The sequence below is a fragment of the Limanda limanda genome, chromosome 14 (genome assembly GCF_963576545.1).
Source record: "Limanda limanda chromosome 14, fLimLim1.1, whole genome shotgun sequence".
Taxonomy (NCBI): Eukaryota; Metazoa; Chordata; class Actinopteri; order Pleuronectiformes; family Pleuronectidae; genus Limanda; species Limanda limanda.
In genome coordinates, this window is record NC_083649.1 from 3,186,517 (window position 1) to 3,204,432 (window position 17,916).

The 17,916-nt window shown below is 43.2% G+C and overlaps 1 pseudogene; it reads right to left on the reverse strand.

Moving 5' to 3' along the window:
* Positions 1–635: 635 nt before the first annotated feature.
* Positions 636–6,623, reverse strand: LOC133019752 (putative bifunctional UDP-N-acetylglucosamine transferase and deubiquitinase ALG13; annotated as a pseudogene).
* Positions 6,624–17,916: the final 11,293 nt, after the last annotated feature.

Here is a 17,916-nt window from a genome sequence, read left to right on the forward strand (position 1 = left end):
TTAGTTAACGTGTTTCTGATCAGTTTGGTTTGAATCAGTTATTTGATGATATAAAAACAGGCTGAGACGTGATGATTGACAGCTGAGAATTACTACTGCACAACCCGACTGTTAAAGACTCCATCACCACCAGGTGGCAGCGTTCGTATCTGAGATATTCTAAAGGAAGTGGAAACGAGTCGTCTTTATTTACACAAACAGATGAATTTGACCGGTTGAGGAGGATGGTCCTGATCATGTGACACCTGTGGTCATGTGATCTCTGTCACTGATGAAACAAACCGTCGTCTGCTTGTGAAACAAACTTTATTCTCCCAGAAACAACTTATCACCATCGGCAGTTTGAACAAAACATCAACATAAATACATCCCTCATCAATAAACAGGGACTGACCATGCCCCGCCCCCTCTCACCGATTGGCCGACTGAAACTCAATTAACTGACAAACTAACAAAACTCAGTTCTTCTTCGGTGATCGTACCAACACCTGTGGCTCTCGACTTGAACGTTCGGAGCAGGAAGTGATTTGTGTCGGAGGTTTGTAAATAAAGTTTTTTGGCAACAAACAAACATGTGCAGAACTCTCACAACTTTCAATGTGAAGCTAACACGCTAAAGTGCCAACAGAAATACCTCAATACTGGAAGTATCCAGGGTTTTTTAAGAAAAATTTACAGAAAGAATAAAGATTTGTCCTAATTATTTTTCATATTTCGTATCCTTTCCATTTCCTCTTTAACTTTTCCTGCCAACGGGAACTCGTTAGCTCCATGCTAACTCTTGAGGTGTGTTTCAGAAGGATGTGCATCTCACTCACACGGGGGGGGGGCATGTAGTGTGTCGCTGTGTGGTGGGGGGATGGGGCTGTGATGCAAGCAACCACGTGGGCGGGGTTAGGGGCGGGGCAATAAACCCGCGAGTTGTGGCCTCCGGTCTGGAGCGTTCCCCACTGGACTGATGGTGGGAGGCAGTGGTAGGAGGAGTGGGGGGGAGGTGGCTTGGCTGAGGATGGGGGGGGTGAGGAGCAGAGGGCAGGTAAGTGGTGATGGGCGGGGCTTCATATGGCAGGTGTAGCATAGGGGGAGGGGGGTGAGGCGTCTGCTCCTGGCAAAGATGAGCAGCGGAGGGGGCGGAGCCTGGAGGAGCAGGGCCGATGGAGGTGGAGCCCTCCATCGATGGGGAGGAGCCTGTTGGTGGGGGGGGAGACAATTCAAACAATGCACATTTCAATCATGTTGCATCAGCTGTTCTGTCATCACTAACCACCGCCATGTTCGTCCGTCTGTCCATCTCCTGCCCTGGAGGATTCTGGGTAGGAGGAGGGGGGCTGATGGGAGGCGGCTGGGGGGAGAAGAAGAGGAAGTGTGATACTTAACAGGAAGTAGAGCTTCCATTTCCTGTGAACGACTCCACCAGCTGTACTTCCTGTTCCCAGCTCAGGTCACATGTCTGATTGATGTTATTGTTCTGATGATCACGTGTGTCCTGAGGTCAGGTGATGAGGTCACATGTGAGACCTGCACCAATCAGAGAGCAGTCTTACCGTGCAGCGGCTCCTGGCTCAGGTAGGGGGGGTAGGGTTGGTAGGTGTAGTGGTTCTCAGGAGAGGGGGAGGAGTACGTCGTCTGCTGCTGCCAGTACCACTGGGGGGGGGGGTAATTTAATATTATAATATATTGTTATTTTAAATATTTAGAGAGAGTGTCACAGGAACTCACCTGGACGCCCAAGTTGAAGTAATACTGAAGAATCCTGCAGTCTGTGCACACACACACACACAGGGCCGGCCCTAGCACATTTGGCGCTCTAGGCAAGCTTCACTCCTGGCGCCCCCCCCCAAAAAAAATGAATTGCAACTCTAAGACTGCATTTCTTTCAAACAAACGCAACAACGATCGCAACAATGAACAATTTTTTATTAAAGAACAAAATCACTGACATGTTACAATATAGAATCAAAACAAACAATAATGATAACAAACAATACAATAATATATGTAAATGTAAGAGTGTTAAATAATATAATATTAAAAAAATCTAATATTAAAAATAAACAAATAAATTGTATAATATAAAAAGTGCAAATGAACGTTGTCTAAAGAACTATATACATTTCACTCCCTTCACTTCAAGTGTTACAGTGCAGTCCTTCTGGCTTTCCTCGCTGCAAAGTCATCAATTACATCATTGTATTGAATCTGACCACCAACTTCATGGTTAATGCTGATGACAGCCGGACCACTGAGGCGTTCTTGAGCCATGGTTGACCTCAGGTATGTTTTCAAAAGTTTTAATTTAGAAAAACTCCTCTGGCTGAAGCTACTGTTATTGGGAGAGTTGCACTGCACGTTTCTCTTCTTCTTCCTTTCTTTTCTTCTTAAATTGCGCTCCGGATGGCTTTCCCTGAGCGACGCATGCACGCTGTGGAGTTGCATTGACTAGCAGACCGTCCTGATCGATGCTCGTAACAACATCGTCAAGGGTGCGCGGCGGGCGCGCGGTGGCCCGCGGTGGCGCGCCCACCACACTCAAGGGCGGCGGGCGGGCGGTGGCAAAAAAAAAAAAGGGGTACGTGTGCCGGAGCGTCCACGTAACTGCCTCTTGTCCAGTCGTGCGTTCGATCGGTAGATATTGGTTGAAGATATAAAAGGGGGCGCAAAAAAGTTTTGGCGCCCCCTTCTGAGGGGCGCCCTAGGCAACCGCCTATGTCGCCTGTAGGAAAGACCGGCCCTGCACACACACACACACACACACACACACACACACACACAGACACAGTAACATGACTGACGGCAGCAGCTCAGTGTGGGTGTGTGACAGTTAGGCTGGTTGACCTCTGACCTCGGGGTAAATCGCTGCCATTAGGGTCGTAGGAGTAAGGGGGCGGAGCCACCACGGTGCAGAGAGACTCACCGAGCTCATTAACCAACCACGGAGAAGAAGCTTGGATCGACATGGCGGCTGAACAGGAAAAGATCATTTTAAACACTGATGTCAATTATCTGAGGAAACAGGTTTGTTTGTGTTTACATTGTGTCTCCAGAATCTAAACAAAACAGATCCACACAGAGGGTCTCTGTAAAATAACTGTGTGTGTACCTGCTGTGTTTGTGTGTACCTGTTGCATGCGAGTGTGTGTGGACACCTGAGCGTGTCTGTGTGTGTGCAGTTGGCGGCAGGTGAGCAGCTGGAAGAACATGTGATGATGGAGAAGAGGGTGAGGATGAGGAAGAGGAGGGTGAAGAGCCAACGACAGCTAAAGGCTTCACTACCTGTAACACACAAACACAGTGAGTGTAGCTGCCGTCACAATTATTATGGTTTTACCATCTTTCTGTCCTCTCAACCCGCTGAACCCGTGTGTGTGTGTGTACCTGCTGTGTGTGTGTGTACCTGCTGTGTAGGTGTGTGTGTGTACCTGCTGTGTGTGTGTGTACCTGCTGTGTGTAGTTGTAATTCATGTCTGGTCTCGGGGGAGAGTCAGCACATCCTCCTTCCTGTCCATCCTTTCACAACAAGAGAAAAGGTCAAAGCTTTCTGAAGCTTAGTGACATCACTGATCACATGATCATTATGACACGTTAGCATGTTGTTAGCATGTCCTGCTCCGTGTCCTCCGTCTGTCCCTCACGTCAGAAGCATGTCCTCTGACAGACTGCTACTCTTGTGTCTCAATAGATCCTGTGGAATGATTGGTTGTTCGAGCGGTCACCTGATTGTCGGAGGGCTCAGCAGCTGTGTAAACACCGGACGTCTGGTAGTTCTGATCTGAAACCAAAGTTACAATCAGCAGCTGACGAAGCCACAGAGACATGTGGGGTCGGAACTGGACTTCCTGTCAGGAAGCTGAGTGATGTGGGGACAGGACCAGTCTGGAGAGGTGGAGATGTTCTGGGTGAGTTAGAGATCAACTGAACCAACCACACGTGGATTTAAACTTCTCTTATCCGTCCCTTTAAGGAGAGTGAGCACCACACGACAGTGGAGAGTCACTGTGGTCAGTGTTCGAGTCCCAAGGGGGGGTCACAAGGTCAATCTGGAAACTCTCTGTCCCCCAGATAAATACTGATTTCACAGGATGAAGCTACTTTAACAAGACTCACCCTGAGCACTGAAGATGAAATCCTCTGAGAACTCAGCTGAGAGACAAAGAGACAAAAGGTCAGAGGTCAAAGAGACAGACAAAGAGTTGGAGAGAAAGCGTCCCGAGCCGTCCTCACCCTGGTCCTCAGCGGTGTCCTCCTGCTCGTCCTCTGAGGAGCACACTGGGCTGTTTGCAGGTCCATGGGAAGGGGGGGCGTGTCCACAGGCTCTCTGAACTCGATAGGTGGAGCCAGGTGGAGGGGGAGGAGCAGTGCCCTGTGGGAGGAGTCACAGTGAATCCAAATGGAAACGCAGCATCACATGTCTGCGTGGTCATGTGCTTTTCTCACCGGCAGCGGCGGGAAGACGGCGTCGCTGGCGTCGTCCAGCTGGTAGTACGTGATGGGCGTGTCCAGATCGCCTGACTCCTCCCCCGTCTCCGCAGGGTAACCAAACTGACAATCTTTATTGATCGCAGCAACCAGCTGACGGCGGCTACGACTGAACACAGTAAGAGACGCTGTGATGGACCACCGGGGGTGCCACAGTCACGGTTCTACATAGAGCCGTTGTGTTATATTCATGTGATGATTATACATGTCGTCATCTGGAAGAGTCTCGTTTCTTTGTGTCTTTAACATCAACGTGTCTGAGAGATGAAGATTAGTCTAAGAGACTCTGGAACATTGTGCTCATATTAATTAGTGTGCACTGTCCCTTTGGATTCAAAGTGGATCACATGTGAGAGACAGGTCATCGTGGTGAACACCAACCACACAAATGGTCGGTGGCACGGTGGCAAGATGATGACGTCATTTACCGGGACCTGAAGGCGTAGTTCTCATAGTCGTGGTAATATCGTCTTCCAGGGTGGTAGTAGGTCAGCTGTGGGCCAATCAGGTGACGGTTGAGGAAACGGGTTGAGCTTCTGACCATAATACATGACACACACACACACACAGAGACACACACAGACACACACACAGGAAGTCAATCAGTATCCAGAGTAAATGATGGGTACCGCCTCCTTCAGCCTCTGGTGTCTTCACTGTGTCACATGTCTTCACACCTGACGTCAACCTGTGTCTCAGCAGGTGTGAATGTGATCAACTTCACAGGTTCTACTACTAGAGTTGCAAAAGGCGGAAACTTTCCGGTAAATTTACGGACACTTTCCGGAAACTTTCAACGGGAATATTAAGGTCGGGAATTTGGGGAATTTGGAAAAAAAACAAAACTATGCAAATTAAACGCTGAGCAATAAAAACATCATTCAAAACTCTATTTTAAAGATGTATGGAACGTTGAGTTTCAACCCTCCACTGTGCATTCTTCCATCACATGCACAGATAACTCCCAGCATGCTTCACTCTACAGCAGGGCTACTGAGGCCTGCTGTAGAGTGCAGGACTAGTCAGGTAAGTTTCAATGATATTACTGGAGAAAATATATTAGCATGCTGATTGAGGATTGTTCATCTGTTCATCTAGACTATTTCCATTCATTTATCCATTAATTGTAAAATATGTTTACAGACAATTCCAATTGTTTGTCTAACTATTTATATCTCTGGCATTGCATTAGTGTTTTTTTACAAACTTTTTTCTCATCTTATTCTACAGAACAATGCCACGTGCACTCTCTCATGTGTGGAGACATTTCACCCCATCCAATGTAGAAGGAAAGGCTGTGTACATTTGCAAATACTGTGCAAAGACCTATGTTAAGAATGACACAACGATGCAGAAGCATATAGTCAAGTGCCCAAAGTTTCCTCAGGGCTCAAATCAGCCTATGACAAAACAAAATGTTTATATTTATGTCTGTATATGACAAGGTCAATACAGTTAGTATAAATTACCCACAACATTTCCAGGTAATTCCTGTTAATTCCCGTTAATTCCCGTATATTCCCATGGAAAGTTTCCAACTTTGAATATTCCCGGAATTTTGCAACCCTAACTACGACAAGTATCAGTTCCCACCTGGACGCTCCGTAGCGAGGAGCTCTGACTGTAGGGTGGTGGTGGTGATGGTGGTGTGGGGGGGCGTAGGGGTCATAGGTCATCGCTCCAGCTGAGGGAGGAGGGGGTGGGCGGGGGTGACCTGCCGGCTGGAAGCGAGGGGGCAGGCTGGATGGGGCGGGGCCTCCGTATAAAGGGGGCGGAGCTATCATCAGCTTGGCTCCCTTCATTCCACTGCTGCCCCGAGACTTCCTGAAGTAACGGTGACGATGATGACGCTGACCACGAGAGTCCAGGTCTGCACGAGGCCAAAGGGTCAGGAGGTGGTTGCAATAGGTCAGAGGTCATAGAGTAACGTACGCTTACCCAGATCTCCTTTTCTAGTTGGAGCAGCAACATTCCAGGCAGGAACTGGATTCACTGGCTTCAGATCCGTCAGAGGAACCAGGTGTCTAAGACAGAGAGACATCACAAGCGTTTGAGTGAAGAACTTTTTGATTTTTGCAAATTGCTACAATGAAACAAAGAGGGCAATATTTAAACAGGTCTGAATACTTTCCGTACCCACTGTACATCATGCATACAGCACTGAGCTATTAAAGTAATTCACAGATTCATGTTTTTATTTTAAACATGTAGAAGAGACAGTGAATCCTCAAGCTATCTGTGGATGTAACACACACTCCCTCATTAGTGAGATGTTGGACCCTGATGGGCAGCACACAACTTATCTAATATTGGACGGATGGAGGTTGTCAGGCAGAAGGTCAAATCAGCCTCACAATATGTTGGATGCATGTTGATGTGTATTGAAAGACATTTAAATTCATGAAAAAAAAAAAAAATCATAATTTTTTTTAAAAAATTGTCTTATCAACCAAAGATTTTGCGACCCCCCTGCAGTACCTCCGCGGACCCCCTGTTGAAGATCTCTGCTCTAGATCTATAAACCAACCCTGTGACTGGACTGTATAAATGTGACCTGACGTGGCAGAGTTCTATGGGGTGCCGTTTGTAAAGCAGCTCACGCTGAAAATAATAGCAACATTTTGTCACATTTAGCTTCAAACCATGTTTAAAAAACTGGTTTGAATTTTTGAGAGTCAATTTTTTGCACATTTACAACAATATTTGTCAACTTAGAGATATTTTAAATATTTAAATCCAAATGTTTAATGTTACACTTAAATGTTAAATGTTAAATCTAAATGCTAAATCTAAATCTAAATGTTAAATTTAAATCTAAGTGTTTAATCTAAATCTAAATGTTAAATTTAAATCTAAGTGTTTAATCTAAATGTTAAATCTAAATGTTAAATCTAAATGTTTCGGGTGAAACTAAATATTTAACTAATATGAAAATTCAAATGCCGGTAACAGGACGTAGTAACAAAATAAAAGCTCGAGGACTGTGTTTATAGTGGCAAATAACGAATAAATCTTATCCGGGGAAATGGACATGGATTATCGTGATATTAACTACATAAAATAACAAACACGTTGAGGGCGTTTCTGTTTTTTAACCGGCGCAGCTTTTGTAGTTATTACGGTAGTGGTTTAGCGGATAAGGAAGCGCATTGACCAATTGCATGCGAGTAAAGCCATCCCACGTGATACTACTCAGCCAATCAAGTCTGTGCATTCACGGCGGTAAACATTGCAGACAGATGACAGAGGAGGCAAGGTAGATACGAAAAAATGGTAGAAAGAAAAGGAAAGATAGCGGTACAGGTAGAGAGAAACAGAGGAGTGAGCCGGAGAAAAGGAGAGAAGCAGAAGTGAGACGGAGAAAAGGAGAGAAGCAGGAGTGAGACAGAGAAAAGGAGAGAAGCAGGAGTGAGATGTAGAAAAGGAGAGAAGCAGGAGTGAGATGGAGAAAAGGAGAGATGCAGGAGTGAGACGAAGAAAAGGAGAGATGCAGGAGTGAGACGGAGAAAAGGTTTTGGTTTTCAAATCCCTTTATTTTACCACTGCAAAAGAGAACAGCAGATCACTATCACATCATCCCTTTGGAGCAAAAAAAACAAAAACAAAACATCCCTAAAATACAACAAAAACGTCCACCTGAGAGCGTGTTTCTCAAATCAGAAACTTACATTCAGCTCTCCGTCACTCCCCACAGAGCATAAAACCCCTCCAACAGCCCATATGTGTCTGAAACCCTGCAAATCGTTCATCATTTGATAATAAGAATGTTCCACCCTCAGTCGGGCCTTCAGCAGTCCCTTCAGAACCAACACCGGCTCCACACTACCGACACTCTGCGCCCGGTTCTTGCGTGTTAGCCAAATGGCCAATTTGGCAGAACCAGATAAAAAGTTCACCAATGTGTGTACACTCTTCTTCTGAGCACAGTACTTCGGGCCAAAAATAAACAAATCAAAAGAAAATTTCTCCCCTAGACCCACAAACAACTTTTTTAAAAGTTCAAACAGCACTGTCAGCCGAGGACACTGAACGAATAAATGCACCAGGGTCTCGCTCTGAGAGCAGAAAATACACTCCTCCCCCTGCTCTGGATCCAGGTGCGCTCTGTATCTGTTCGTAGCTATCGCTCCATGTACAATCCTCCACTGGAGGTCTGCTGTCCGTTTTTTCAACGGGCAGCTTGTACAGAGACCGCCAGCTGCCTTTCGGGGAAACGTCCGAACCAAAAAAACCCGTCCACTTCGACTCCTGCATGCCTGCCAAAGAGCGCAGGTTCAGCAGCTTAGAACAGATTCGGTACAAATCCTTCTTCCCTGCAGCCTGAAAACTCTCCAGGTGTGGGGTTGTGAGAGACAGCAGCTGACCTCCTCCCTCCTGCCACTCCCCCGCAACTGGGGCGATAGACAGAGCGGGAAAACTGTATTCTCCCTCTTCGCTCCACTGGTCACATAGAGTGCGGTTCTGTGCAAATTCCCTCAGAGGTTGTTGCAGGGCAGCACAGACTTCCTCCACCACTCGGTTGATCAACCTGATGGAGGTGATGTTGCTTCTCTCTCTTAGGGCTTCCACAGATGTTGCCGTCATCTTCATCAGATGCCCCAGTTTGGTACAGCCAGCCTCCCTAAGATAGGCTTGCAGGCTGGCAGACTGCAGTGTTTGAGTCTTTATGAAATTATTATAAAACAGAGGTTCCTCAAACAACCACATGCCCGGAATCTCATTTGTGGCACGTGAAACCTTAAAGATCTGCCATGCCTGCAATACCGAACTGTAAAAAGGTGTAAGTCCAGTTAGGTCCACATCCTCAAGCTGTAAAAGAAAAAGCTGTTTTTCGAAGCCCAATCGCCCAGCTCTCTTCAGCAGCAGCCGAGCTGTGTCAAACCAGCTTGGGCCGCAATTGTACATAAGTCTTTGGGCAGCCTGGAGTCTAAAAGAGGCAATTTTTGCCTGGATGTTAATTTAGGACGGAGAAAAGGAGAGAAGCAGGAGTGAGACAGATAAAAGGAGAGAAGCAGGAGTGAGATGGAGAAAAGGAGAGAAGCAGGAGTGAGACGCAGAAAAGGAGGAAGCAGGAGTGAGACGGAGAAAAGGAGAGAAGCAGGAGTGAGACGGAGAAAAGGAGAGAAGCAGGAGTGAGATGGAGAAAAGGAGAGAAGCAGGAGTGAGACGTAGAAAAGGAGAGAAGCAGGAGTGAGATGGATAAACAGGAGTGAGACGGAGAAAAGGAGAGAAGCAGGAGTGAGATGGAGAAAAGGAGAGAAGCAGGAGTGAGATGGATAAACAGGAGTGAGACGGAGAAAAGGAGAGAAGCAGGAGTGAGCCGGATAAACAGGAGTGAGACGGAGAAAAGGAGAGAAGCAGGAGTGAGACGGAGAAAAGGAGAGAAGCAGGAGTGAGCCGGATAAACAGGAGTGAGATGGAGAAAAGGAGAGAAGCAGGAGTGAGCCGGATAAACAGGAGTGAGACGGAGAAAAGGAGAGAAGCAGGAGTTAGATGGAGAAAAGGAGAGAAGCAGGAGTGAGATGGATAAACAGGAGTGAGACAGAGAAAAGGAGAGAAGCAGGAGTGAGATGGATAAACAGGAATGAGACGGAGAAAAGGAGAGAAGCAGGAGTGAGACGGAGAAAAGGAGAGAAGCAGGAGTGAGCCGGATAAACAGGAGTGAGACGGAGAAAAGGAGAGAAGCAGGAGTGAGCCAGAGAAAAGGAAAGACACAGGAGTGAGACGGAGAAAAGGAAAGACACAGGAGTGAGACGGAGAAACGTAAGATACACATCTCGCTCTCCAAAAAAAGAAAAGTGGACAGCGAAAATAGAGCATTCATTCCGGAATGGACAGACTCATTTCTGTTCATACTTCCCACTGGGAGCACTAAACCAGTGTGTCTCATATGTTCAGAAACTGTGGCACTTATTAAAAGTGCCAATGTGAAACGCCATTATGAGACAAAACATAAAGGTTTTGAACAAACATACACCCCTAAATCTGAAGTGAGATCACAAAAAATAAGTGGTCTCAGAGCCCAATATGAGCACCTCCACATGTGTATGAGAATGGCCCTGACTCCATTCCGCCCCAGATTTAACATCCTGGCAGGACAAGCTAGAGCTCAATTCTCTCACTGAGCAAAAAAGTGGGGGAGTGGGATATAAGAGGGGAAGTCAGTCATTCTAAAACTGTTCAATTGTTATCATCTGTGAAATTGGTTGAGACTGTTAAGTCAAGTTGTGAAACAGAAAAAGGGAAATTCAAACTTTTGCTTCCTTTATTTTATTTTTCTGAAGTTAAGCACATTATTTGCACATTTGTATTTATTTGGTCTCATTTTGAAATGCAGTCCTACTTTTATTTAGTTAATGATATATTCCTGCAATCATACATATATGTTCAGTTCTATGTTACGTGATAATAAATATTGTCAAAAAGTTTTGAATCGTACTGAATTCATTTGATTTGACAGTCAGGTATTGAGTACATGCAGTTGCTGATACAACTACTAGGCTACTTAAATATATATCACAGTAAATAGTTAGAAATTATGATCTTCCGGACCTTTGCTTCAAGAAATTCTCTCAAACTGGACCTCTTTAAATTTTTTTTGAATTCCCCTGCCATAGTGGGACAAGCCATCAATGAGTTGATCAAGAAAGCTCTACCGTTGCACAACAGTATGGTATAGAACTGCATTTTTCACAAACACATTTCTGTTGGCCATGGTGACTACGAGTGGAAGACCCTCAACTTGATATCGCCATGAGTCACAGCAGCTGACTTGAACCTAAATATTACAGATCAAATCTTAAAATCTTATTTTATCAAATGACTGCATTTAATCAACATTTACAGAAGTACTATGTAGACTGTGCATTTCACTTACTTACACTTCCACTTAGTTACTTACCTACGACAAGAAAAGTTTGAATTTTTAGTTATTAATTTGGTAATATGAAACCAAAATTATTTAGATAATGCATTCCACCAAAATAAAAGTAACTGTACTGCTGTGGAATAGTCAAAAAAAAGCATGGCCGACAGGAGAGTGTACCGGGTGGAGGCAAAGTACTCTTCAAATAAAGTTTCTCCAAACGTGTTTGTTATTTTATGTAGTTAATATCACGATAATATATATATATATATATATAAATAACCCGGATAAGATTTATTCGTTATTTGCCACTATAAACACACTCTGACCTCCTCGAGCTTTTATTTTGTTACTACTTCCTGTTACCGGCATTTGAATTTGCATATTAGTTAAATATTTAGTTTCACCCGAAACATTTAGATTTAACATTTAGATTTAGATATAACATTTAGATTTGGATTTAACATTTAGATTAAACATTAAGATTTAAGTTTAAATTTAACATTTAGATTTATAATTAACATTAGATTTAGATTTAACATTTAGATTTAACATTTAGATTTAGATTTGAATTAAACATTTAGATTTAAATTTAACATTTAGATTTAGATTTAGCATTTAAATTTAACATTTTACATTTAAGTGTAACATTTAACATTTGGATTTAAATATTTAAAATATCTCTAAGTTGACAAATATTGTTGTAAATGTGCAAAAAAGTGACTCTCAAAAATTCACACCAGGAGTTGGGCCGTTTGGGAGTTTTACACATTTTGACAAACTATTGACGGATCAGACCGATCTCAAGGAAACACGTCTTCATCGTGTTCACATGTATATATAATATAAATATATATAATATATATATAAATAAACCCGGATAAGATTTATTCGTTATTTGCCACTATAAACACACTCTGACCTCCTCGAGCTTTTATTTTGTTACTACTTCCTGTTACCGGCATTTGAATCTGCATATTAGTTAAATATTTAGTTTCACCCGAAACATTTAGATTTAACATTTAGATTTAGATATAACATTTAGATTTGGATTTAACATTTAGATTAAACATTAAGATTTAAATTTAAATTTGACATTTAGATTTATAATTAACATTTAGATTTAGATTTAACATTTAGATTTAACATTTAGATTTAGATTTGAATTAAACATTTAGATTTAAATTTAACATTTAGATTTAGATTTAGATTTAGATTTAGCATTTAGATTTAACATTTTACATTTAAGTGTAACATTTAACATTTGGATTTAAATATTTAAAATATCTCTAAGTTGACAAATATTGTTGTAAATGTGCAAAAAAGTGACTCAAAAATTCACACGAGGAGTTGGGCCGTTTGGGAGTTTTACACATTTTGACAAACTATTGACGGATCAGACCGATCTCAAGGAAACACGTCTTCATCGTGTTCAAAGGATGAAGACGTGTTTGACTCCAGAGTTTCTGAGGCTCATTTAAACATCATGATGAATCACATTGTACGGCTCAGTCCCAGGAGACGCTCCCAGTCAGGACTCAGTGTGAAAGTGAAGATCTGGATTCAGGATCCCACACCGTCCATTATTAACTAAAGACATGATCCTAAGTTTGTTATCTACATCATAACATCACAATAAAACATGAACTGTGAACCAGTTCATCTTCATGGGTATGAACTGGACTTTGAACTGGGTGGAATCAAGAGAGAACTGGTTCCACAGGGAGGAGGAGGAGCCTGAGAACAGGGAGGAGGAGGAGCCTGAGAACAGGGAGCGGTCAGACTCCATTTTCACCTGGACGAGCAGAAGGAAGGAAAGTGAGCAGGTGAGTGTGAACACAACTTTCTGAAAGTTTTCCTGTCTCACTCTCACACCTGCTGTTAACATCCGTCTGCTGATCACATGACTCTAAGTTTGTCAGTTCACACCTGGTGACAGACGTCATGTGATCGGATCCCAGAGACAGATGTGAACAGCAGGTCTGAAACAAAGAGCCTTCAAAGGACGAATTAACAGAGTTAACTCACAGTTTCACTTTTTATCTTCATCTGTTCATCAAGTGTTTAATAACACAACGTGTTTTCACAATCATACTTTACAGCAGTGGTCACCAACCAGTGGAGAGTCTTCACTGTGGATCCCAGTAAAGCTCTGGACTCATCACTGGCTGAGGTGTGAGGAACATCGAGCTGCAGAGCCAGGTACAGACACACACACACACACACACACACACACACACACTGATGTGCTCTCAGTGTTACTGTCTATAAAGTTCTGTAATTCATTTCCAGCCTTTATGACGTGAACATGATACTAGATGTTGAGTTTCCATCTCTAAGTGGCCGGGGGTTGAAGGTCACATGAACTTTTACAAGCTTGTATTAATTAACTTTAATGTAGTTGATTGATTTGAGTGGAGATAAGGAAATGCTCAAGTTGCAAAAATACTTTTTGAGAGAGACATAGAGAGCGAGAGAGAGAGAGAGAGAGAGAGAGAGAGAGAGAGAGAGAGAGAGAGAGAGAGAGACAGAGAGAGAGAGAGAGAGAGAGAGAGAGAGAGAGAGAGAGAGAGAGAGAGAGAGAGAGAGAGAGAGAGAGAGAGAGAGAGACTCTTGTCCTTCCTGAGGTTTCTGATGTGATCACTGTATTTCCTTGTATATAAGAAGTCCTGTACTCAAATAAATACCAGTACTACAAACGATAAAGCCCTGCATCTATTTCACAATAAAAAATTTATGAATACATTAATTGATTCAGTCGACAGAAACGCTGGAGTGCTTTTATTTTGAAATGGGTCGGGTACAGGAAGTGTTTGATTCCAGAGTTTCTGAGGCTCATTTAAACATCACGATGAATCACATTGTACGGCTCAGTCCCAGGAGACGCTCCCAGTCAGGACTCAGTGTGAAAGATCTGGATTCATGATCCCACACCGTCCATTAGTAACTAAATACATGATCCTACGTTTGTTATCTACATCATAACATCACAATAAAACATGAACTGTGAACCAGTTCATCTTCATGGGTATGAACTGGACTTTGAACTGTTTTCAAGAGTGAACTGGTTCTGCAGGGAGGAGGAGGAGCCTGAGTACAGGGGGAGCGTTAAGACTCCATTTTCACCTGGACGAGCAGAAGGAAGGAAAGTGAGCAGGTGAGTGTGAACACAAATTTCTGAAAGTTTTACTGTCTCACTCTCACACCTGCTGTTAACATCCGTCTGCTGATCACATGACTCTAAGTTTGTCAGTTCACACCTGGTGACAGACGTCATGTGATCGGTTCCCAGAGACAGATGTGAACAGCAGGTCTGGATCAAAGAGAATTCAAAGGACTAATTAACAGAGTTAACTCACAGTTTCACTTTTTACCTTCATCTGTTCATCAAGTGTTTAATAACACAACGTGTTTTCACATCATACGTTACAGTCACCTGAGTGTGTGTGTGTGTGTGTGTGTGTGTGTGTGTGTATGTGTGTGTGTGTGTGTGTGTGTGTGTGTGTGTGTGTGTGTGTGTGTCTCCTTGCTGGGAATTTTTGGGTGCGTTTCTTGAACTTGTTTGTCCTGATTCCTGTGAGAGAGAGAGAGAGAGAGAGAGAGAGAGAGAGAGAGAGAGAGAGAGAGAGATAGAGAGAGAGAGAGAGAGAGAGAGAGAGAGAGAGAGAGAGAGAGAGAGAGAGAGAGCGAGCAAGCAGGAGTCTGGGTAGATTTTAGGTTTTATTAAAGAAATGAAGAACATGGATGTTTCATCAAACAGTGGTGTTGTAATGATGTAATATGTTCTGAAGTTGAGGATGTTTTAATATTTAATACGACTTTCTATGAAGGTTTTAGTATGTTCTGAAGCTGGCGGTACATATCCATTGAAACGTGGCCAGTAGTTTTGTATGATTTATGAAAATAAAGGTTTCAAAAAAATCTCTCTCTCTCTCTCTCTCTCTCTCTCTCTCTCTGTCTCTCTTCCTCTCCCTCTCTCTCTCTCTCTCCCTCTCTCTCTCTCTCTCTCTCTCACTCTGCCTCATGTAAACTTGTAGTTGTTCTACATGTATTTATGTATTGCTGATCTACACTGATGAGATCTAGACCTCATACTTATTACAGTGGGCGGATTAAAGGCCTGAGTGGAGACGCACACATGAAATGGACCTTGCTTGTAAACACCTGGTTTGTGCATCTTATCAGTTCTGCCATGTAACTAATAATTATTATTCACGAGGATGTATAAATGTGACCTGCGGGGCAGAGTTCTGCAGATGGAGTCACACATTCAGCTCCAACACCAAATATAACAACCTTCAGATCACAGCAGTGTTAATTTTGGCAGCTATTTTTGATTTAGTCTTAGTCTTAGTCTTTTGACGAAAATGCATATTAGTTTTAGTCTAGTTTTAGTCATTTTTATCCTTCTTAGTTTTAGTCTAGTTTTAGTCGACGAAAACAAATTACATTTTAGTCTAGTTTTAGTCGACGAAAACAAATTACATTTTAGTCTAGTTTTAGTCACATTTAATAGCCACATTAAACTCCTTATCTTCCCTTCTCAGGTCCAGGGACCCCCTGTGTTGTGTCTACAACTGCATACTAGTCTAGCTTGCAGTACTTAGGTTGTCCATTAGATGTCCCTCCTATAGGTCTATAGCAGGGGTCGGCAACCTTTACTATCAAAAGAGCCATTTTGCCCCCTCCTCCCCCAAATAAAATTTGTCTGGAGCCGCAAAACATATTTGATAACAAAGCTGATAAAATTTTATATAAAGTTATAATATACTAATCTGTAGATTATTCCATTTATGAAATTATAGAACAACAATAAAGAAAACTGTTGACATTTTATTTATTTTTACCTGTTACAACAAAGGGAAACACCAAATGCTTATGAAGAGGAGAAGAAAATACACAGGCAAGTGTAGGCCTACTTTGAAATAAATTAAACGCAGAACTATGTAGGGTTATTTGAGTCATCCTCATATTTGTGGGAAATGTATGCAAATGAGAAGTACCCTATTTTGAAATAAATAAAAACATATAGCTGCAGCCTATATATTTTAGTTGGCGTTGGCGAAATGTGAAAACAAAAAGTGAAAGCAGATCAGACCGGAGGAGGAAACTGAAGCTCGGTAGAAACCAGCCGCAGCTTCTGCTCTGATCCAGAAGCTGCGGCGCTGATCACAGAGCAGCTGAGACCAGAGAAACTCTGTGTTTTCACTGTTTCCATAGTTAAGAAGCAGCCGGGGAGTCAGTGAGCGGCCTGCTTCATGGGAACGAGCTCTGATCTGTGTCTCTCTGAGCGAGTGCGCGGGGGCGGAGCCTCTGACCGGTGCGCTGTCTGGGGGGGAGCCTCCAGTTCTAACTTCAAGCAGCAGACGGAGGAGACGTGAAGTCTGAGGCTGGTGAGTGTTCAGCTACATTTATTCAGTTTTCTACTTGTGGACTTTAGAGAGAAGAAGATTCAGGATGAACTTCTGTCAGTAAATCAACAGTTTGACTCAACGCTGTGATTGGCTGAGTCCAACACATCAAACTAACAACTGTCTCAGGTTACCGTGACAACAGGGGAACAGTGTAGGAGGGTTGACTCTGTTATGGAAACACTGAGTTTACGTATCTGGCTTCATTGTGTGTGTTTGAGCTCACTGTGTTTTTTACTGGATCCCAGAGACAGATGTGAACAGCAGGTCTGGATCAAAGAGCCTTCAAAGGACTAATTAATAGAGTTAACTCACAGTTTCACTTTTTATCTTCATCACATCTGTTTATCAAGTGTTTAATAACAGAACGTGTTTTCACAATCATACGGTACAGTCACCTGAGTGTGTTTGTGGGTGTTTCTGTGTGTGTGTGTGTGTGTGTGTATGTGTCCTTGCTTGGTATTTTTGGGTGTGTTTCTTGAACAGACTGGTTTGTCCTGATTCCTTTGAGCTCACAGTGTTTTTACTGTCAGACTGAAGATGAGTGGTTATGAGGAGGAAGAGGACAGAGCAGAGTCTCCAGGGTTCAGCTGTGAGTCTCTGAAGAGTGACTTGTCCAATTATCATCCAGATGTAAACTTCAGTAATGAACCTGGACCCTCTCACACAAAGTAAGAGACCTGCTACAAACATTTGAACCTCCAAACTGAATCCTCAGAGAATGAACCAGTGAATGATGTGTTCTGAATAAAAACATGTTTGTGTTTGCAGAGGTCAGGACCAGAGACTGAGAGCAAAGTCTCCAGGGTCCAGCTGTCTGTCTCTGAAGAGTGACCGGTCCATGATGACTCCTCCATTCTTCAGTAATGAACCTGGACCCTCACACACAGAGTAAGAGACTGTTTCTACTGTGACCTGCTCTGAAGAGGATCTAGTTTCCTCTAGTGTGGCCCCTGCATTAGGACACAGCTTCATTGAAGTTGGTGACTAATCTCTCAGAATCACTCAAAGAGCTCAGACCTCCACCAACAACCAACACGCTCCTTATGAAACCACTTTGAAATCCACTAGAGACTCATATTGATTTGGATCTGCACCAAATTCCACACACTGGTAAACATCAAACCTCTGAACATGTCTGTGAAAGACCCCCCCCGATTTGGT